The 22,557-nt window shown below is 40.0% G+C and overlaps 1 pseudogene; it reads right to left on the bottom strand.

The window, feature by feature from the left end:
• Positions 1-22,557, bottom strand: part of LOC125278674 — a 95,778-nt pseudogene that overhangs the window by 16,756 nt on the left and 56,465 nt on the right.

The raw sequence follows: 22,557 nt of genomic DNA, 5'->3' as shown, positions 1-22,557 counted from the left end.
ATTCTGCAAGTGGTTCACATACTTATTCTTGCAACTATACGTAACCGGAGACGTTCCCTTTCGAAAGGGAACTCTACACTGCGTTTGAAACGCATATAGGGAACGATATACCCACGCCGCCATGCTTGAGGGGAGTGCATGCCAAAAAATACTAGACAAACATCAGAACTAGCAGCTTCAACTATAATGCCAGAACCACTCCCCCTACGGGTCATACATTGGCTGTCAGTGACAGCATTCCCTATGGCCAACAGCCCAAGCTATAAGCCTCAAAGAGGCCTTCCACAGAAGGCCTACCAAGGCTGCTCAAAGTCTTCTGGGACCAAACTTCTTTTCATAGAAAAGAGGGTACCTCTAAGGGAATGTAGCCAGGGGGCCCGAAGAAACCCTAGCCAGTCACTTGTCAGGGGAAACAGAGTCAACCCTGAATGCCACCAGGGAGGCTGACCTGGTCTCACTAAAGCAACCTAGTCTTGGCCAACAACCTGTCTGATCACAGAGTCTCAAATCACATTCTTCAGAGAAGATATCCACTGTAGTGAACAGCACATTCTAGGGCCCAGTTTATGGCCGGGCCCCTCTCTGTCGTAACAGCGGACAAAGGTTTGCTACATTTTGATTGGATCTTGGTGGCCTAACACAAACAAACTGTCCAATGCCATCAGATAAAGATGTAAGGACAACATCCAGGCACCTCTTAGAGGGCAAGAAGAAGACCTCTTGTACCAAGCTGGGAAAGGACAGGACTTCTCATTGGTCCACAGGCAGTTACTGCCCTTCACCCATCTAGACACTACTTCCTAAGGTTGGCCAGAAACTGCCATAAAAATTCCTCGGGACCTTAGCAGCAATGGGTGAAACAAAGAGAGATCACAAAGATCCATCCGAATCCATTCAAAACTATGTTTGAAAACCTTAGAACTGATGCAAACTACACATCCATTTCATACTTATTCACAGAAATAAGTATTCTCAGTGACAGCTATTTGTAGTGCAACCTCTGATGCAAATTCAGCTGTTAATGTACAATTGAATGACAGTTCAATCTTTTTCCATCATGTTTAGTCTCTATTTGTTTAGAATATTGCCAAAGGTATTCTGGTGGTGGTTTGGAAAGTGAGAAATGCATTGGTAAACTTTAAAGACACTGTAAAGACTTCCAACTTTGTGCTTTATTCAAATGAGTTCCACAGGGGAGTGAAGGGTGGGCCACACTGTGTGTGTCCCCTCTGATGCCAGCAGCCAATCACAGCACTCGAATGGAGAAGCGCCAAAATGCAATCTCCTCCTCATCGGAAAGGGATAAAGTTACCCTTTCAACAGATACACCGTTCTGAGTCTGCCCGTCAAAGGGGAAAGACACAACAGATACACCGTTCTGAGTCCCGGCTTGCGAAGCTGAGACACAACAGATACACGGTTCTGGGTCTCAACTCTGTAAAGAGTGAGACATTAACAGATATTGTTCTGAGTCTGCCCGTCAAAGGGGAAAGACAGAGCAGATACAACACAGTTCTGAGCCTCTGGTCCATCCAGAGAGACAACAACAGATCCCATGATCTGAGTCTACAGCTTGTGAGGCAGCAACAGAGACGACCACTTTCTGAGCCTCTAGCTTGTGAGGAAAGAGACATCAACAAACACTACGTTCAGAGTTTCCGTCCAGCGAGACAGTAACGACATCTGCAACAAGGTTAAGCTCAGGAGAGCAAACCTTCACTTCAAGGTACCTTCGTCTGCGTGTTCCAGATTGTTGTGACGATTTGCACAGTTATTAATCAATTTATGGGTGAAATATGAATATCATAATTCATAAGGTTTTATAAAATATTTTTATGCACATACCGACCCAAGGGGGAATTAGTCAAGTCAAGTCAAATTTATTTATATAGCGCTTTTTACAATTGGTAATTGTTTCAAAGCAGCTTTACATGTTAGAAGCACAGAAAAAAGAGAAGTGGTTATAAATAAGCTGTACAAGCAAGCGTGGTAATATGTAACATATACAAGATGGTGCTACATTAAGCCAATGTCGGCTGACTCCCAGGGGTGGAAAAAACCCCTAGGAGAAAAACCCAGCGTGTTAACACTGGGAAAAAAGTCCTAGGAGGGAAAAAACCCCTTGGAAGATATATATAATATATGTAAATGGATATGGAGATCAAAATCTGAATTATACATTTTTATTATAGAGATTAAAAATAGATTATATATAAATATATGTAAGCAATTAACCATATATGGTGAACTAACTATAACAAATTATAATCAATCACATATATGATTAGTTCTGTTTTAATAATTATGTAGAGAACTATCGGTCCGTCCAGCAAACCAGTAAGTTCCACAGACTCTTACGACAGAAATATTACCCTCTGGCCACGAAGATAAATTTCTATGGTAGCATCCAAGCCAGGATATTAGAATCAGAACGTTAAAGTGACTCGGTTGTTGCTAAATGAGCAAGTGAACAAAATAAGCATGGATATGAAATATTTAATATACAGAACGGGTAATACAAAGGTTATACGGATAAATGTACACAAGTAGATACAAATACATATAGGTGAAAGTAAAGGCAGAAACGAAAGAGATAATCAAAGCATGGCAAATTGCAACAGTTCACCTTTAAGAGCCAGCAAGGAAACTCAGTATTTAAAATCGTAAAAGCGTTATACTTGCATAGGTTCGTTGGGGTGCTTAGAGTTTCGGAGCGCTCGGTTTGATAGCTGTTTCTTCTTCCGGAGGTTGTTTCGGCGAAGTTTCAAACGAAGGTTTAACTGTTGTAATATGACCGGAAAATAAAGAAGAGAGTCCGTTTTGACGGCAGGAACTCGTGCAGAAAACTTGTGCATCGAAAAGACGCGTGTTGTGGTATTTTAAAGACAACAGACCAGAACGCCTTCCTGATAACGTCCTCCAATGATAGCGTTGCAATTTGGCGGTTTTCCACATCCTTTGTCCTGTCCATGGTTAATTTATGGTATGTCAAATCGGTGCATTTTCTTCATAGTACTATTAAAAATTGAACGATGCATTTGACAGAAATGTAACGTACATGGGTGAATAGCTCGGACTCACAGCTTTACGGAGAGGCCAAACTCGACAGGTGTCTCTCATCACATAAAGAAGATACACTTTCTACTCTAATACTATCGTTTAACATGAAAACTAACCTACTACAGTCAATCCTACGATTCTACATTAGTAACACATACATGCAACAAGCACCATAATGGCAGATACATTCATATTTGCAGGCATAATATTTGTGTATACAGTCTTTATGTAGGGCTTTGTATGTGTGTGTGTGTCTGTGGGTGCGTGCGTGTATTTTCCTTTTTATGACCGTTTGGAATTCGGGCCTGTCTTTCGAAACCCGATCCGTTCGCATCTCCTTTGAAGTCACAGAGGAGAGGTTTGGGACTTATCGAAATAGTCATAAAAAAAGAGTCTCGTGATCCATTAGTGTCTGCCGGTCCGGAATCAATGTAAGATTTACAAACCAAAGTTTCAGCGAATTGGGACTTAAACACAGTTTATGGTGGGACCTGCTCATCCTTGAGACTGTGCAGACCCTACATTGTTAAGGACCCTTTCTGCACCTACACCAGGGCCTCATCTGCGTGTTCCAGATTTTAGGTCCCTTTGGTGCTCCAGGAGATCAGCTTCCCACAGAGCTTCGTGTTCAAGACTGTTGAAACAGATTCTGGCTCCTCTCCCCACTGCATTGTCACCCAGCACAACCAGTGGAAGACGTCATCGTCATCGAACTCAACCAAGTGGAACGTAAATATCACTTAACCAAACCTCTTTCCAGAGACCTTGGCATTGTTGTATATTATCAGTATATAATTTCCTAATTCTCATTAGATGTAATATAGCTGATGTTAGTTAATAACAAATAATCACTAGTTAAAATTTATTTTATTACACTTGTGTCTTCCTTGTGCTGATAATACAGAAAAGGTTCTACAAGTTAGCAATATCACCAATCTTTCAGATAAATCAGCTGACCACTTTACATTAATTCTAAATGAATGAAAGCCCCTGTTGGGAGTGTTCTCATACTGCCAAAGTAAAAGACCTTGATTGGTGCCCTGAACAAGGGAAAAAGGGGGAAGTGGTCATCTGATGTACTCATAACCACGCCTTAAGAGACGTGTGATCCAAAAATCACAACGTCAGCGGTAACTTGAGTACCAATCCCTATTTTACTTCGTGTCCTTGGATGGACAAAGTAAAAATCACTACACCACTAAGAGTGACTGCAAAGAGGCAGTAACCAACTCAGACCAGAGCAAAGAGAGGGGCATCCTGGAGAGCAGGACTCAGCTTAGCGCTTTTTACCCTTACCAATGAGGGGAATAACACTCTGCTTAATCCTAGGATCTACTCAGCGCTTGATTATTTGCACTGAGGAGGCTGTGCACTCTAAAGGAACCCAACAAGGGGAGTACCAGCCTGGGGGCTGATCCTCAATAGGGAGGCCTCAGAGAGGCCTTCAATCACTGACAAGCTTAACCCTCTGGAGTCTGGGGCTGATTTGGAGCCTGGAGAAGTTTTGACATGCCCTGACATTTGTGCTTTTTTCAGTTGTTCATAAACATATTAATGGCAAAAGTGTCATTACACTGTATTCAGCACAAACTAGGCTACCATAATATGTGAGGAACATGTATGTACATGTTTGTGTTTTTGAAGAAATAATGAAATAAAGTCACTGAAATAAGGCAAAAAATATATTAAATCTGTGTTCACAAGACTTCTGGGTATTGGAGGTTGTAGACTAGAGTTTTTGCTTCAAAATTATGTTAAAATTATGCTGCCTACTCCTTCATAGAAAACAATATATTGATTTAGTTTTTGTAAGAAACTTTTTGTCAAGAAACACAGTATGCGTGGAGGTGTGAATCATCATGAATAATGGGTGATTCTCACCTGAGAAGACAAAAGAATCACATAAATAATGACCTGAAATGACTTGCATATTAATGAAGCCTTTCAGTCAGGTAGGCTATGTGAAAAAACCCTCTGTGATCATGTCTCATATAATGAGCTGAATCACGGACTTCTGACATGGCTCAGAATGTTTGTTTTCGATTTGACTTGCACGATTTAAAACCTGACATTTCAATGTTTCTTTAGACATAAGTCTATTTTTTTTCATTAGTATTCACTAAGTTATAGTTCATTTTCTGAGAACTATCAGATTGGACTTCGTTCAGAGGGAGACGAGAGATCACGCATCATGTTAGTTTTCTTTATTTTACAAAAAGCACAACATTGTGTTTTTACTCTGAGTGTACACAAATAAAAGAAGACATTCTATAGTTTCAATTGATATATTACTTATGTCTCTATGACAAGAAATGACAGAGTATTTTAAGTCTGTTTTGCTGCAATGTGAAAAAAATCCTGCAAAACGCGCCGGCGCGTTACCCGACTCCAGAGAGTTAAGGAGCTAAGTACTATGCAGGACAGCCCTCAAATGAGAGGGAGTACAGAGCTCAACCTAACAGATAAACTGTACTGTAGACCCAAAAAGGGGCCTGCAACATGACACAAATTCTACATTGTGTAGAAATACATCCCAGCAGCCTTGCTAAAGGCCAACATGTGAACTACATGCTCAATCTGCTTAGAGGCCTGTGAAGGCCGCACACCCAGAGCAGCTTGCTTGCTGATAAGCAAAACCCACAAACATGGAACTCGTTCAGAATGAAACCGAGTTAAACCAGCAGATAAGACTGTAGAGTGCCCACATAACAGTCTACCTAACACAATCCAACAAGCAGTGTACTCAGTAAAAAACTTTTTACTCTCTAAAACATAAGGAGTACAACATACGCCATCATGCACTGCAGGAGGCCCAAAAGAGGGCCTACGACTTCCAGACAGACACGTGGCGTCAGCTGGTGGCAGTGTTCTAAGCTCTAAGGGAGACAAATATGATAACCAAACTTCTCCAGTGAGGTTAACTAGTTTAACTCAACCTGAGCCACCATACCACCTGGCAATGTACTCAGTAAAAAACACCTTTTACTCTTTAAGCAAGACGAGTACAAACCTATGCCATCATGGTCTTGAAGGAGGCCCAAGCAGGGCCTACAACTCAGAAAGACATGTGGCGCCAGTTCTAGTGGCAGTTTCTAAGCTCTAAGGGAGCCATATATAGAAACAAACTATCCAGTGAGGTTAAAGGCCTTTGCACACCGAGTCCAAAATTTGCATACGAAATTTCGCACGTCAAAAAATAAATTTGACCTCACATTATGTCAATCACGTTTGCACACTGCCTCCAAAACTTTCGTCCGTCATAAAAATATTCGGATCAGGTTAGATTTTCTGCGCTTTTTCGCATCCGTGGCACGCATTTTGAGAGACGTTTTGACAATTCAGAGCCACTGTACGTAAATTCAAAAATCCAGAATGCCATCTGACAAGTTGATCCACGTCGTCTACAGCACAAAGCAGTAGCACTGTATGACAAACAACGTGCGAAATACAAAGACAGTGTAGCATCTGGACCAATCAGCCACACAATTATTCATTGTATTTAATGAATTACCCATAAACTCACTCTCACTATCAAAGTTCTCTGAACTCATCCCCCTAAAACTGCAACCAGCATCCCAAGTGTAGCTAGCACACAGGCACAACTAGGTGTCCTGTTACAGTTATATGGTACTTTTATGATCCAGAAGAATGCTGTAGAGACTAGTGACTCATTCTTCCTGAGAAGGACAAATAAACTCTCTTAATCCTATGTATTCTCTATATAACCACTTGGGAAATGTATAAACATGTATCCAATTTTCCCATCTCATGACTTTCCTTTTATAGGCTTTATTCTATGTATTAATTCTCTCTTTTGAACTATTTTGGTATTAATGTTCCATAGTTGCAAATGTATAGTTAACTGAGATCACATTGGCAACATGTTTGGTATCTACGGACTCCATCTTTAATTTCCTATTTGGTAATTCATGTTACATGTTACTAACTCTGTGACATGTTAGTATTATAGGAATCTAGAGGGTTCTTCTCTCAAACATCCAATCCAGTGTCTTATGCTATATCTTGCTACAGAACAAAGACTCGTAAAACTTCCCTCCGAGGGGGCAACTCCTTATTGGCTCAGACACCTCAAGAGGGTGTGACATCTTCACCCTTTATATACACTGATCACAAGACCAAGCCCTCTCTTCCTGCTCTTCCTCCTCTTCTTCTCTTTTACTGACCAATGCTGACGTCAAGATGACGCTTTAAGAAGCTAGAAGCTTCTAAGGAACCCCAAGCTTGTGCCAGGCCTCGGCCTAGACCTTCCATTCACCAAAGATCCTCTGAATCCAACTGGTTCTCTTTCATCAAGACAATATCAGCAAAGATTCAACGGAAGCCTCCACAAATTGCATCAGGACAGTTTTAATTCAACTTGGAGAGACATGCAAGTATCAAACTTAGTCTCATTATCGGATACATTGAGTATCCTTACCCCTTTGAAAGAAGGGCCTGTTAAAACTAAACTGATGGTTTGCTCAAGGCTGTTGATCTGCTGAAATGTACAACAATGCTGTAACCTCTTGCTTCCTGTACTCTGCTTTAGCCCTCTCTCTCTTGGTAAACTGTATGCATGTATGTGTGTGAATGTTAGAGTTGTTTAAGTGTTTAGTCTAGTTAATAAAGTCTTGTTCATGTCACACGTAAGGTTGTCTGTGTTTTGCGCTCATATAAGGGAGTCCCTATTCATGTCGGTCCTGACTACAGGCTTTTAGTAGAATAAGATTGTTATTTCCCATAACCTGGAAATGAACATTTCTTAGAATTAATAAACAATTAACACTGTGTGTTCATTGAACAACAGGTTAATTGATTGTAATATTAATTTTATTACATTAAGTTAATTTTATTAACTGATTAAAATATTAATAATTAATTATAACTAGTTATGATTAATTATTCATATTTATTTTGAGCTAATTTGCTACAACAGAAAATAAATTCAGATTGTGCCAGTAGCAAAACATCAAACTGAGCCACTGACATCCTGAAGTAAACTTTGAAACACTCGGGATAATCACGCAGCTCCTTGATGAGGTGAACCCTCCTTTCTCTCTATGCAATCTCGGGATTGGATGGACCCAATATTTCCTCTTTCTTTTTCTTTTTTAAAGAAGAGAGAGGACAACTAAATCATGCTCGCTGCTTGAAGACTTCTTTTTTGTATTGTTTTGCGATTTTTTTTTTTTTTTTTTTTTTTTTTTTCACAACAGATTCATTAATACGCATCGGACTCAGTGTGCAAGGTCTCTGTGCGTGAATACAAAAGGTCTCTGTCACGAATACGAAAAAACGCATGCGAAAATTTCGGACTCAGTGTTGCCTGGCAAGGCCAGACTGATATATCTTCTACAAGATATATCAGTCTGGTCAGTCCACCCTCCGTCGCGATTCAAGTCAACTCCAAACCGTACCGTGCAAACAGCGTCACTCTAGTGTGGCGAAAGTCCCTTCAATATCAACAAAGATTGCGCATGGGAGACCCGAGAGTTTGTTCTATTCAGCCGTGAATTCAGTTTTAAATGACCAAAAACACATTAATTATTTACTTTTCGCTGTTGACTCTCTTGTCGCTTTGCTAACGTCATATCCGCCCTTCTCTGATTAGTTTACTCCGCTTCCTGTTTGCTCGGATTTGCTCTGCCCTAGAAATCGAATTGAATCAATGGCCGAACAGACTCATCCGCTGGTACAGTGGTGAGGCTGGATTTTCCAGGCAGGATCGTAAAAATTCCGTCATAATCAATTGTTACCCGTCATTTTAATTTTTATTTTTGAATGATAAGACATTTAATAGTTTCTGTTTTGGCCACATTTACATTTTTATTCACGAGCTTACAGAATAAGCAAATAGGTCTAGGCTATGCATTTATTTATATTATGAAAAGAAAGTTGAACAAAGACTGTGCGTCACTTTTCAGTTTTCGTGGATCGTGAGTGAACGTGATCATTCCCTTTCTCTTTACTATTTTACAGAACGAAAATAAACATGAATGAACATCAGAAAATGTTTAAAGATGGTAGCTTTTTACCGAAATCTGTATCACGTCTTAATCAGCTCAATCAGTGTTGCAAACAATGTCATGTAACATTATACCTCAGAAAAGCCATTCGTTGACCATAAACTTGATAGTCAGCAAAAAAAAAAAAAAAAAATGAACCATTTAAAACAAAAGAAACTGGATTAGAAACTTTATTATGCAAGTATAAAGGATTATAACTTTATTATTATTAAATAGACTTAAACTAGGTGCTCGCCTGTGTATAATCAAACGCATTGTTTTCATTTTATTCTGGAGACTGAACTCGCGCTTTGCTGCCACACTGGAGCGGACTCGCCACCAACTCGACAGGGGTGGGAATTACAGTTACAAATTACATTAGCCTCAGTGTAATCTGTCAAAATGACAGACAGCCTTCAGCTTTTTCCGTCACTGCAAAAAAAAATTTCGGTTAACGCGACCTCTGATACATGTGTATGTATATATATATATATATATATACACGTACACTACTCACAAAAAGTTGAGTTCACATGTTCACATGAGTTTCAAGAGTTCACATGTACATATAATTCAATATAATAAAAGTTATGCGTATTTGCCGTGCTGTCCAGGGGGAGGGCTCTGAGCTCGGAATATTGGCCCAAACCCAGAGGACTCCCCCTGGTGCAGCAAAAATAGATAGAACTACAAGTGAGGAGATGGGGTGGAGTAGGGATGCTAGTAAACTCTCAAATTAACAGATGTAAGTCTGCTGTATTTATACCTCTAGTCATTGGTTGAGTTGATTAACTGAATGCTCTCCACCTGTGCTAATTAGGTTAATTATCTGAACCTGCTCCTCCTGAATTTTGTTAATAAAACATAATTTCAAGAATTCACATGTACATATAATTCAATATAACAAAAGTTATGCGTGTTTGGCGTGCTGTCCAAGGGGAGGGCTCCCAGCTCAGAATATTGGCCCGAACCCAGAGTAGAGACCTGCGCGGGACGGATTTTTTCGTCCCGCTCCCGCCCGCTCCCGCAAGATTGTGTCCCGCTCCCGCCCACTCCCGCAAAAATATATATTATTTTCTCCCGCTCCCGCCCGCAAACAATCAAGTTTCGTCCCGCTCCCGCCCGCAAAATCCCGCGGGTAAACGTATAAGTATTGTTTTTTGTTTGTTTGTTTGTTTTTTTAAAATACATTGCATATGTAAACCCTGGAACCCTGGCCAGAGACGGTGTCATAAGGTCTTATGTCGGCACAAACGAAGTCAACACATTTTTCTGTTGTTATATCTTTTAGTGCACTTGACACTTTCGACTGACTTGCCGTAAATGTCAGGGATGTTTGGCCTTTCAAAACGGTGCACACATGACGCTTCAGACCTGAAGTTCCAGACTTGTGCCCGCTGTATGTGAGTATTTTGCTGCATTTGTCACAACTCGCAAAAGGAAGGTGCTTTCCATCGCTGTCGCATACTACTGAAAAACATTTCCAAATATCAGATTTTCCTTTGCTTGGTTTTGTAGTTTTGCATGTTCCTTTCTTTAATAACTTACTAATAAGCTGTTTCGCGCCTATGAACCATGCGAGAGTTAACTTCCGACCCTGCGCCTGTAAATCGTTTTTATTTTATTTTATTATAAATAAAGGTTTATTTGTTTCTAGTTATTTTATTTTGTTAGATATTTCCACTTTGCGGGAGTCCCGCAAATGATTTTATTTTCCCGCAACCCGCACACAATAATATCGTGCCGCCCGCATCCGCATTCACCCATCAAATACTGTCCCGCGCCGCACTCGGTTGTGCTGGGTCCCGCGGTACTCCCGCGGGAGTGCAGGTCTCTAACCCAGAGTACTCCCCCAAAAAGCAAAGAGAGCAAAGGACAGCCGCCAGACTAAAGACTCTTAAGAGACAGTGAGAATTGGCAGGCTGGCATGTTAAAAAGAAGCCTGGTCGCTTGACCAGGAGAACCCTTGTTGCCTCTGGCAGGAGCAGCTCACGGCGCCGGGCGGACGGGCCCTACTGGCCAACAAACAAGGAGATGCTGAATTTGGAACGATCAATCCGGAGAGCTCTCACAGCATCTGATGGAAGACCAATGCTCCAGGAGACCAATGCTCACGGCATCGGATGGGTAAAGCCCTACCACCTAATAATTGGGGCGCAGCAGGAGTTAAACTGTCCGGCCGGGGGGGTCCGTGCTTCCTCTGACAGGATTGTACATCACCAGGTGGACGGGCCCAACCAGCCAATAGACAGGGAGCGCGTGATTTGGAGTGCCCGATCAGGAGGGCTCTGGCTACATCTGACGGGAGACCAATGCTCACGGCATTGAATGAGTTAGCCCTACTGACCGAAAGACGAAGGGGCAGTGTGATTCAGGAACGACTGACCGAAGGGGCGCACTCAGCTGACAGGAGCAGCTCCCGGTGACGGGTGAGTGAGTCCTATTGGTCGATGGTTGGGTGAGGGGAATTGTAAGGGCCAGCCAGGAGAGCCCTCACAACATCCGTTGGGAGACCAATGCTCACAGCATCGTACTGAGAGGGTATCGTGGGAGACCAATGTTTTAGGACAGTGAATCTCAACCTTTTGAGTAATGGACCCCCGTCATCTTTGGAACCGTCCTCAAGGATTCCGGAATAATAATTGGCTCATTGGTATCATTAATGTCTTTGTGATGAACAAATGCAATCGATTGTAATTTACTATAACATTAGTTGACATACCTTCATTTATGGGAACATGTCAAATGTCAAAATATATAAAAGTCATTCAGATATTTAATAAGGACCCCCTGGCATTATGTCAAGGACCACTAGGGGTCCATGGACCCATGGTTGAGAAACACTGCTCTAGGAGGAGGCCAATGCTCTGAGAGGAGACCAATGCTCCAGGAAGAGGCCAATGCTCTAGGAAGAGATCAATGCTCCGGGAGGAGACCAATGCTCTGAGACGAGACCAATGCTCCAGGAGGAGACCCATGCTCTAGGAGACCAATGCTATGGGAGGAGACCAATGCTCTGGGAGGAGATTAATGCTCTGGGAGGAGACCAAAGCTCTGGGAGGAGACCAGTGCTCTAGGGGGAGACCAATGCTCTGAGGAGACCAATGCTCTAGGGAGAGACCAATGCTCGTTGCATCAGACGGGTAAGCCTTGCCGGACGAGGAAAGATAAGCACTGACTGGGAGGCTTTTGCGGTGTCCGGCAGGGGACCAATGCTCAGGGAGACCAATGCTTATGGTGGCGATTTAAGTAACGTAAATAAATAAAAAAGAAAGTGGGTAAAACATGCAAAAGATAAAGGCATGTATGCAGCTATTACTCATATTGTAATAATAGTAGGCAAATAATAAAATATGGTCTATCACTTATGTTATGTTGCTTGCTATGCTATTACACATTGGCCAACAATATTCATTTTTCTGTCCAACTAGCTTACATAACCAGACAGTAAAATGTAATTTTGTAACATGTAACTTTTTTTAAACAAACGTAATAGCCTACTTTAATATTTTTTTTTATTTTGTAAAGTTGTGCAATTTTGTAGGATTTATGGTATTTTGTGTTATTTATTTGCCTCAGTTTGTAATAATTTAAGTATATACATTTATATAAAATAGCATTTTATGTTAAATCCACTTTAATAAAGATCTACATTTCTAAATTTCATTTATAGTGATAGACATGAAAAATGTGCCTGGTTTTATTGGACGATTACTGCCATCTACTGGAAAGCAAACACTTAATTAAATTAAAATTAAAATAACATGATTTTTTAACTACAGCCACTAGATGGCTAGGGAATTAATCAATGGTTCACATTATAAAATAATTATTATAACTATAAAAATAACTCTATATCAAATTTTAGCATTTTTTTGTACTATCATTTGTACTATCATGGGTATTTGAAGATATTTTTGAAAAATACAATTATTTACTGTAGAGAACAGTGCACTATTGCAGACTTATATATTGAGGTTTTAATTGCATTATTTTAATATAGTCAGTCGTGAATTAAAGTGGGCCGGTCTAAGGCATGAAACTCCAGGACTGAAAATGAGTCCCAATCCGGCCCTGGGTCAGGTACCCTTGCAGATTGTATAGTACCCAGACCATGCTGATGCAAGCGGTTTCGAATGGTCTGACGTGAAACTCGGGTGCCTCTCACTTCCCTTAAACTTGCCTGGAGTTGAGTGGCATTCATAATCTGGTTCTGCAGGGCACTATTCACAATGAAGTGGTCATCAGCATGGGATGTGGCCAAAGGATGCCCCTTCTATGCTTTTCTGTGACTCTTCCAGTCTCTCTGCTTCTCTGTTGCAACCTGCTGATGACACTCTGTGATACTAAGCTCAGTGGCAACTTCTCTCTGCGAACATCCTGTTTGAAGCCTCGCAATGGCCAGGTACTGTTGATCAATTGTTAAGTCTCGTCTTGGTCTCATGATGTCAAAATGTGAACAGCATGATGAAGAGGACTGTTTAAATACAAATTTTCATTGAACCGGAACATTTAGTGCTCGATTCATGGATCAAACAGTTGTTGTGATTTTTGCGGTTAATCACCTTGTTAGAGAACAGCATATTATGCAAGAAGTACTAAAACATTGAACAGTTGGACATGTGCATTCAAAAGTTTAGAGAAGGTCAAATTAAGTTCACCTTTAAAGGTTATAGTGCATTTTAGGTGCATTCTGAAATTTCACCTGAAAGTCAAATATCCCTAATTTTTTTGTGAGTAGTGTACACACACACACACACACACACACACACACACAAACACAATTAAACACAATTAAAACACAATTAAAAACATTTGTATAGCACAACTTTTTAATGAAGCAACAACATTATAGGCAGGACAAAAGACTATTACTATTCTTTCATTGTGCAAAAGTATTATAAAGGCTCCAACACAGAGTGGCACTTATGCACATCCTGTGTGCAGAATGATGCGCTTAAAGCAACACAGAGTCACTCCTATGCAACAGTTTATTGAGCAATTTTTTTAAACAGTTTTAAATTTCAGTTACTGTGTGTGTGAAGAATGATTCATAGCACTCTATTCCCAGTGTTGTGATCTAACAGACACTGTTTGAGATGTGTGCGCACTGCTTTTTGCAAGGCTTTAAAACATATTTTTTTTAGGGAAGCTTTTATTTGATTTACTTCTAATTTTTTCTATACCACTTACTTATGGAACTGCTTTTATAACATGTTTTATATTTTTGTTGTATATCTGAATGCACCACTTTTATGAATGCATTTTATTTTATCTTTTATTTTATTGTATTTCTCGTTTAGGGTGTACTCACACTAGGCATGGTTGCCTTGAACCGAGCCCGAGCCCGAGCCCGATTGTCCCCCCTCCCCACTCCCCCTCTTGCCTGCACTCACACTGCACTTAACGTTCCGGGCCGGAGCATGCTTGCATCATACGATGCAGCTTTCTGAATGGAAGAAAACTTGAAGAAATGCACTTTCGCTAAGATGCTGCCTAATATAGGCTATTTATATGCCACACAGCGATTTTCAATAGCACGTATCAGAGAATTATTACAAAGGCAGCTGACGTTAATGGAGGAATTTGCAGCTTTACTCGCAAACTACGATTCCTGTTCATCAATAAGGTGAGAATCATCAATTTGGTGGCCCTTATGAAATAGAGTCATCTTAGTGAAACTGATTATGTTGTGCGTACTCCAGATTGCAGAAGAAAAACACGAGTCTGTCATGTGAATATGCTGAAGCCTTATTATAAGAGAGCTCATGCTGCTGAGGATGTTGATGTCCCATCTGTTACCGTAGTAACACCCACTGGCCGCGGCGAAAAAGATGATGCAGTTAACAATTTTGAACGAATTGCAAGACTGAAATTCAGTAATGTTGTTAAACATCGAACAAATGTTGTCTTATCTTCCTGATCAGCAACGTCGAGATATTATTTTGTTGATTAAAGAATAATTTCTTTGTTTGCAGATACTCCCTCTCAGACTACTGTGATAGTGCACATTATTAAAAATTGAGGGATCAGCTTCCATACGTCAACATCACTATATCGTGTAAATCCTGTAAAAATGGGAGATTATGAAAGAGGAGGTGAAGTATTTGCTGGATCAGGGGCTTGCTGTCTCCAGCTCCAGCCCATGCAGCTAACCTTGTATCCTTATACCTAACCCTGGTGGTACCAATAGAATTTGTAACAACTACCACAAGGTTAACAGTGTCACAAAACCTGATTCCTTCCACATGCCCTATATGGAAGACTGCATATATTGAATAGTAGGCTATTACAGAGCATTTTGCAAGAATTTTGCTTCTGTCATGTCTCCAATTACTGACTTATTGAGTTAATTTAGAACCTTTATCTGGTGAAAATGTGAAAATGATTTTAAAGTGGCAAAAGATTTGTTGTGTTTTGCTCCTGTTCTGGCCACCCCTGAATTCACTTGCCCTTTTAAACTTGAGGTATTTGCCAGTGTTGTAGGAGCTGGAGCAGTGCTGTTACAGGATGATGACCGTGGATTTGACCACCCCCTGTGTTACTTCTCCAGGAAGTTTTTAAAACCTCAACAAAACTACAGTACTATTGAAAAAGAAACGCTTGCTTACTATTAGCACAAACTTTTTTTTTTTTTTTTTTTATGTGGGCAGCAGTTCTCTTCCAATTAAAGTGGTCAGGGATCATAATGCCCTGACTTTTCTTTCATGCATGTCAAATCACAATTAGCGTCTGATGAGACTGTCATTGATTGTGCAGGAATTTAATTTGAAAATACAGCACAAGAAAGGAGCTGACAATATTATTGCTGATGTTCTTTCCCATTCAGTTGGTGTGTGACTTTTCATTGATGGCTGATATAGTTTTTCTTTATTTTTTTGTTTCCTTGTAATAACACTGGAGTTTGTTTCTTATTGGGGTGGTCTTACGTCCTCGGGCGTATATAATATTAAACTCTGATTTGTGGGTATGTTTTCTCTCTCGAGTTTCTCTCACTCCGTTGCTCCAGATTCCGTTGCTCCTCTCTTGGCATCACATCCTTTAAAAACCCGCTTCCACACAATACAAGGGAGGCGAGGCTCTGTGTGTGTGTTCTTCCAGGACGATGCGTTTGTGTCAGCACCCCTCCGAAGTGTTGTAGCCTACTAAAGTTGATCAAAAGTGAAGTTGCATGCTTAATGTTGTTCCCACTGTTTTCCCCACTGACTTTCTTTGGTTGTTGTTGCTACTATTTTTATTTTAAATATTGTGTTGGTATTAAAAGGTAATCTGTAAATATATTATAAGAAATATAATTTTATATAATATACTTTTATAAAAAAACCTGTATACATTACCGATTTTTTTTCCTCTCATGTGGCACAGATCGGGTATGACGTGAACATGTAAGCAGGAAAAAAACGCATGAATTCTGATATTCTCTGATTGGTTTCAGGCCTCACTCGTATGTGGAAATAAATCTGATACGTGCATTTGCATCTGCCATGTAAGCGGTCAAATCAGATATTCCCCAGTAAATGTGAGTCGTATGTCGTTGAAAAAGGAATGGAGGCAAATGACGTCAACTCAGGTGGACACGAATTGTGATCACATGACACTAATGGCTCTACTCTTTTTTCTCCACCTTACGAAAGCAATGTTTTGCTGACCTTTAAAGATAGTGCAAAAAGCAAAACGTATAATAATGTTGTCTGCCTCCATTGCGTCCATTACATATCGCACCATTTTACTTCCTTTTCCGGGTCACTTCCTCTTCCTTTTTGCGTCTTGGCAGACTAGATCTGTTATGCTGCTGATGATTATTGCTACTACAGAGAAAGACAGAGATTGGCTACTGCTAATAGATACACAGACACTGTTGTGAGCATGTAAGATATGTGCTACATAAATAGACATGCATAAATTCCATAGCAGATCTAGGCAGGTGGAGCTGGCGGAGGTGGAGGAAATCTGAAAGCATTCTGCAGGATTAGATTGCAGCAAACACTGAAAAATACTATTTAAGCAATTTCATTGGCTGTAGGATCAGCAAAAGGCCAATCAACTTGTGTCTTGTAGTAATGATGTGGTTGCTTGCAGATTACATGTAAAGGACATATCAGCCTGCACCCTCTAGAGTTTCATGAGTAAACTAGACAAATATGTACATCTTTTTAAAAAAAAAAAAAAAAAAAAAGAAGAAGATTCCTGTTCAGCATACCTGAGATTGCCCAGAGTGTAGTTTGGGTGGTTGAGTGCATCAGAGAGCAGCTTCGCTCCTAAATCTCCTGGGTGATTGTAGCTCAGATCCAACTCTCTCAGGTGTGAGGGGTTTGAACTCAGAGCTGAAGACACATAATGACAGCCTTCATATGTCACCATACAGCCAGACAATCTACAGACAAACACAGACAACAGTCCACATGATATTAGTTTGGCAATCAGATGTCATCATCACAGTCAATGGCAGTAGCTGTTACCCAGCCAACATGGCTGTGCGGACCCACACTAAACCCATATGGGTTCGTCCATGCAAGGCCCACAGATGTTTTCCCTTTTGGGGCCCCTATCTGGACAAGTAAACCAACAAAACAACCTGTAGATTTTTAGCAGCTGTTTCCAGACAGACGAAAGTTAGAAAGACCACATTGCAGTAGTTCAAAAACTCCATTAGACCTCATCAGCATTAGGTCCCCCCCAATTAATCATGGCACAGCAGGTGGTCAACCAAAATGCCTATTACTGCCATGTGTACCACCGCCACAAGGATGTGACGGTAAATACAACTCAGTGGCCAAGGGCCAATTGTCAATGGCCAGTAAGGCTGAAATTGGGATATTTACAGTAATAAATGAAGTTAAAATAATGAAACAAATGGCTGGTAATGATAATAAAAATATTAATGTAGCATTGTAGGGGGGCTCTGTCATGAATCCAATCCTTGTTGTTTCTCCTACTCAACACCAGATACCCACTGGACTCCATCTCCCATAATCCCTCACTTAGGAACTGATTAGTCACTCACCTGTCACTCACCAATCAGACAGACTATTTAAGATGCACTCTCTCACGCACACACGGCGAAGTATTGTAAGCCTGTGCTGCACTACCAAGCATTTACCCAGTTGTCTTGGCTTGTTCTTGTTTTTGACCTCTGGACTGATTTCCCACTGTTTGATCTTTTGCTCCCTGCCCTGACCCTCACCTGTATTGTGAATTACTCTTTTGTCTTGCCCGTAATGTTACTGTTTGCTGGTGTTGACCTTGCTTGTCTGACTACATTTGTTAATAAAGCCTGCAAGTGGATCTCCAACGCTGTTGTCATGCTGTTACGTTACATCTAGTCAGTATGTATTGCTCTGTGATAAGACACTGTCTAGAGCAGTGTTTCACAACCCTGGTCCTGAAGGACCCCCAACACTGCAGGTTTTGTCTTTTTCCCTAATTAAACATACCTGATTCAACTCATCAGCTTATTAGAAGAAACTCTACTACCTGAAATGAGTGTGTCAGACAGAGGAGACTTTCAAAATGTGCAGTGTTGGGGGTCCTCCAGGACCAGGGTTGAGAAACACTGGTCTAGAGTATGCAAATGTGCTGTTAGTTGGTTGTATGAAAGAACAAGCAGCTTTACTGGTAATCATGCAAAAGTGAGCATGAATTATTATAAAAACATCAGTACATCTACCTGATTTGCAAAGTAGGAGAGAGCAATCCACCATCAAATTAATACAAAAAATGGCTCCGAATGAACATTCTCTTCATGATTTTGTTCCACTAACTAGGGCTGAAAAAACTTGTTGTCTTAAGAAGCAAATTTGCATTATTTGCATTATTTGCATTATTTGCGTTAAAATATTTTAACATGTTAGTGATTAATCACATGCGTTAATGGGTTAACAGTAACACCCCTAATAAAATAATATGGGAAAAAAATCATGCCTGCAAATGTTGTTTTTGTCTTTTCTGGCATTCAATTGAGAGCAGATGCCACAAACGGTGGCAAAATGTAACAATAATTTATAGTAATTGCATTTTGTTAGTTTTTATGAAAAAAAGAGGAAAAAGGATCCCGCACATTAGAACTAGCATGTGTGACCAGTCACGGAAAGTAGGGACACAAGTCGGTTCTGGGGCATTTTGAGTTATTCACAGATTTTGAAAGTGTAGTCTCCAACCTTTCCAACGATGTGTAACACATGGAAATCTGATAATATTTGGAGAAGTTGTGGCCATTTGAAGGTAGGCACTCAAAAATGCTCAAAGGGCAGAAAATGACCTCTAATTTTGCAGTTCTCGCCTGTTCTCACCTGCTGGGAGTGACAAAAGGGCTCATTTACATCTCATTTAGATAAGCCATACCCCTGTAAAGCTGCATGGTTGCATAGCAACGACAGACGCAACGGGAAAAATCGGACCGCATACTATTAATAATAAAGGATAATGTGCATTGTAAATGTCAGTAATTTATCTTTTTTGACATTAGGACTTTTTTAACAGGATTCTGTGATAACTGTATAGTCCTGGTTTAGACCTCAGTTAGTGGTTAGACCTGGTTTGAGTCAAAGGATTAAAAAAATCCTGTACATCAAACTCTTCAATAAATACTTTTACTTTTGACTTATAACGCACATTTTACGGCTACGGATACTTTATACTTTTACTTACGTAGGAATTTAATCTGATACATTTACTATTACATTACTAAATCCTTGTTAAGAATATTAAGTAGTAACTGGCTAAAATTATTAGCGTCACATTCAATTCAAGAATAGTAAGGTTTACATGAGCTAAGTCATTCACACCAGTCAATTCAAGCAGTTGAAGCGTTATTCAAATTAATAGCAGATGCTAACATTACCATCTAAAAGCCCATTATAGTAATGGGGGTTTTTGGCAAGTGATACGATGCTAACGATTACAATTAAAACGAAACTCCTGAGCTAGCTAATAGCAAAAGACACATGAGATAACGTGTAGCCTACGTGTTCTTAGAATGAACACAAAACGACAAATTTTGATGTTTATGGAAACTCACCCCATAAGAAACAGAAAAGATCTCGTTGCCTCCAATGAAATAAGTTGTTTGGGCACACTTTCTCTTTGTCGGGGTCTTCTTTGTGGATGTAACCATCTCTGAAGTTTGCACTACTATGCGTCTGTTTGCCTCTAAATGTCCAATAATTCGCATGTCCTGACACTCTTTTTTCCACAGCTAAAGAATCCAGCCGTATGTTGTACTTCAAAACATTTTTGGTGTAACGGCCACGGTTCAGCTCGTCTGCGAAATTCTTTGCGGCGTCCATCTTCATTAAATTTTGATATCAGCTAGAGCCGGCCAGAGCGCTGCATAAATAAGTAGCCACGCTTCCCTTGGAGGGCGGCGGCAATAACAAAAGAAACAAAAGCTGGCGTATCCGATTCCAGTATGGAAATACAAACAGACAATGACACGCCCCTACTGTGAGATAGAATCCCAGAAAAACAAGCCGATTTCAACCTCAAAATGTACGCTTTTAAATAAACCAATACTGCTACCTAAAACACAGAGATGCTTCTTCGTGATCTCAACTAACAGATTCTGCAAAAAAACTAAAATCACCAATTTTGAAAAAAAAAAACCCGCTTCTTTCTCAGTTTGCGCAATAGTTGTGCTGCCGACTTGTGTCCCTGGTTTCCGTGAGGGGTCACATATAAAATATATATCTTTAAAAACATAATTTTGGTAACTGGACCTTCATCAGGTGAAGATATATTTTTAGTACCTCAGTATCTCCAGTTGACAGTTAGGATTCTTCAGTCCATCAGAAAGCAGCTTCACTCCTGAATCCTGCAGGTCATTGTTACTCAGGTCCAGCTCTCTCAGAACAGAGACTGAGGATTGTAAAACTGATGACAAACTCTCACAAGACTGAGCAGTGAGATTACATATGGGAAATCTGAAAAGAAAAAAAACTAAATAATTTCATACAGAATAAATCTTAGAAGTGATTTAAAAAACTAATGAAAGCATTCAAACTCAAACCTCAGTATCTCCAGTTTACACTTTGGACTCTTCAGTCCATCAGAAAGAAGCTTTATCCCAGAATCATTCAGGCAATTGTTAGTCATGTCTAGCTCTCTCAGTACAGAGTTTAACAATTGTATAGCTGATGATACATTTTCACAGGACTGAGCAGTGAGATTACAGCTATGTAGCCTGTGTAGAGGAAAAAAAACAATGGTATTACATTTTTAAAATCAGGTAGGGGTTATAACCTGGAACAGATCCTAAAAGGAAGTTCTTCTGATCAAGACTGAGAGGATGTTAATTGGTGTGGTGACAGGTAATGCGTCTACACTGTGTTTCAAATTATTGTGCCAAATAAGTGCCATAAGTGACAAATCAGTAGGATTTCAGTACAATAAACATTCACATTTTAGTTTTTCTAAGAAAGTGTTTGTTTGTTTATTTATCCATGTCTTTTTAGATAACTGGCATCAATCTCAGAAAAAATAATTTGCCAGGTATACTTAGGTAAATGGAAACCCTACTTAAAGAGGTTGTTCCGTATTATTAAAGGATTAGTTCACTTTTAAATAAACTTTTGCTGATATTTACTCACCCCCATGTCATCCAAGATGTCCATGTCTTTGATGAAAACATTCCGGGATTTTTTTCCATATAATGGACTTCAATGGGCACCAAACGGTTCAAGGTCCAAATGACAGTTTCAGTGCAGTTTCAAAGGGCTTTAAACAATACCAGATGAGGAATAAGGGTCTTATCTAGTGAAATGATTGGTCATTTAAAAAAAAAAAAAAGTTTAAGCACAAATACTCGCCTTGCTCTGTTCTGCGATGCGCGTTTGTGACGTCACTTAATACGCAATTACATTGAAAAGGTCACGCTTGACGTAGGCGGAAGTACTGAGTGTTTACAAGTCAAACGCTGTTTACAAAAAAAGGTAAAACAACAATGTTGGACGCTTTTGAACTTCAAGGAGAAGATGAGTTTTTCGCCCTGCCCTACTTTTTTGAACCGAAATACACAGAGGAAGAAACTGCTGCGGCGACACACACCTCTCAAGCATCGGGCAGACGAAGATATTATGTGACGTCATGAAGGCGCATCACAGAACAGAGCAAGGCGAGTATTTGTGCTTATAAAACTTAAACTTTTTTATTATTTTTTTTAATTGACAGATCGTTTCGGTAGATAAGACCCTTATTCATCGTCTGGTATCGTTTAAAGCCCTTTGAAGCTGCACTGAAACTGTCATTTGGACCTTGAACCGTTTGGTGCCCATTGAAGTCCATTATATGGAGAAAAATCTTGGAATGTTTTCATCAAAAACCTTAATTTCTTTTCAACTGAAGAAAGAAAGACATTGACATCTTGGATGACATGGGGGTGAGTAAATTATCAGCAAAAGTTTATTTAAAAGTGAACTAATCCTTTAATCAAGTCACAGTTATCATGTAATATGGGGAGGAAGAAAGATCTTTCTGAAGATGAAAAGCATGAAATGGT

Source organism: Megalobrama amblycephala, linkage group LG11 (assembly GCF_018812025.1).
Source record: "Megalobrama amblycephala isolate DHTTF-2021 linkage group LG11, ASM1881202v1, whole genome shotgun sequence".
Taxonomy (NCBI): domain Eukaryota; kingdom Metazoa; phylum Chordata; class Actinopteri; order Cypriniformes; family Xenocyprididae; genus Megalobrama; species Megalobrama amblycephala.
Note: the sequence above shows the minus strand (reverse complement) of the source record. Positions and strands in the feature narration are given on the sequence as shown.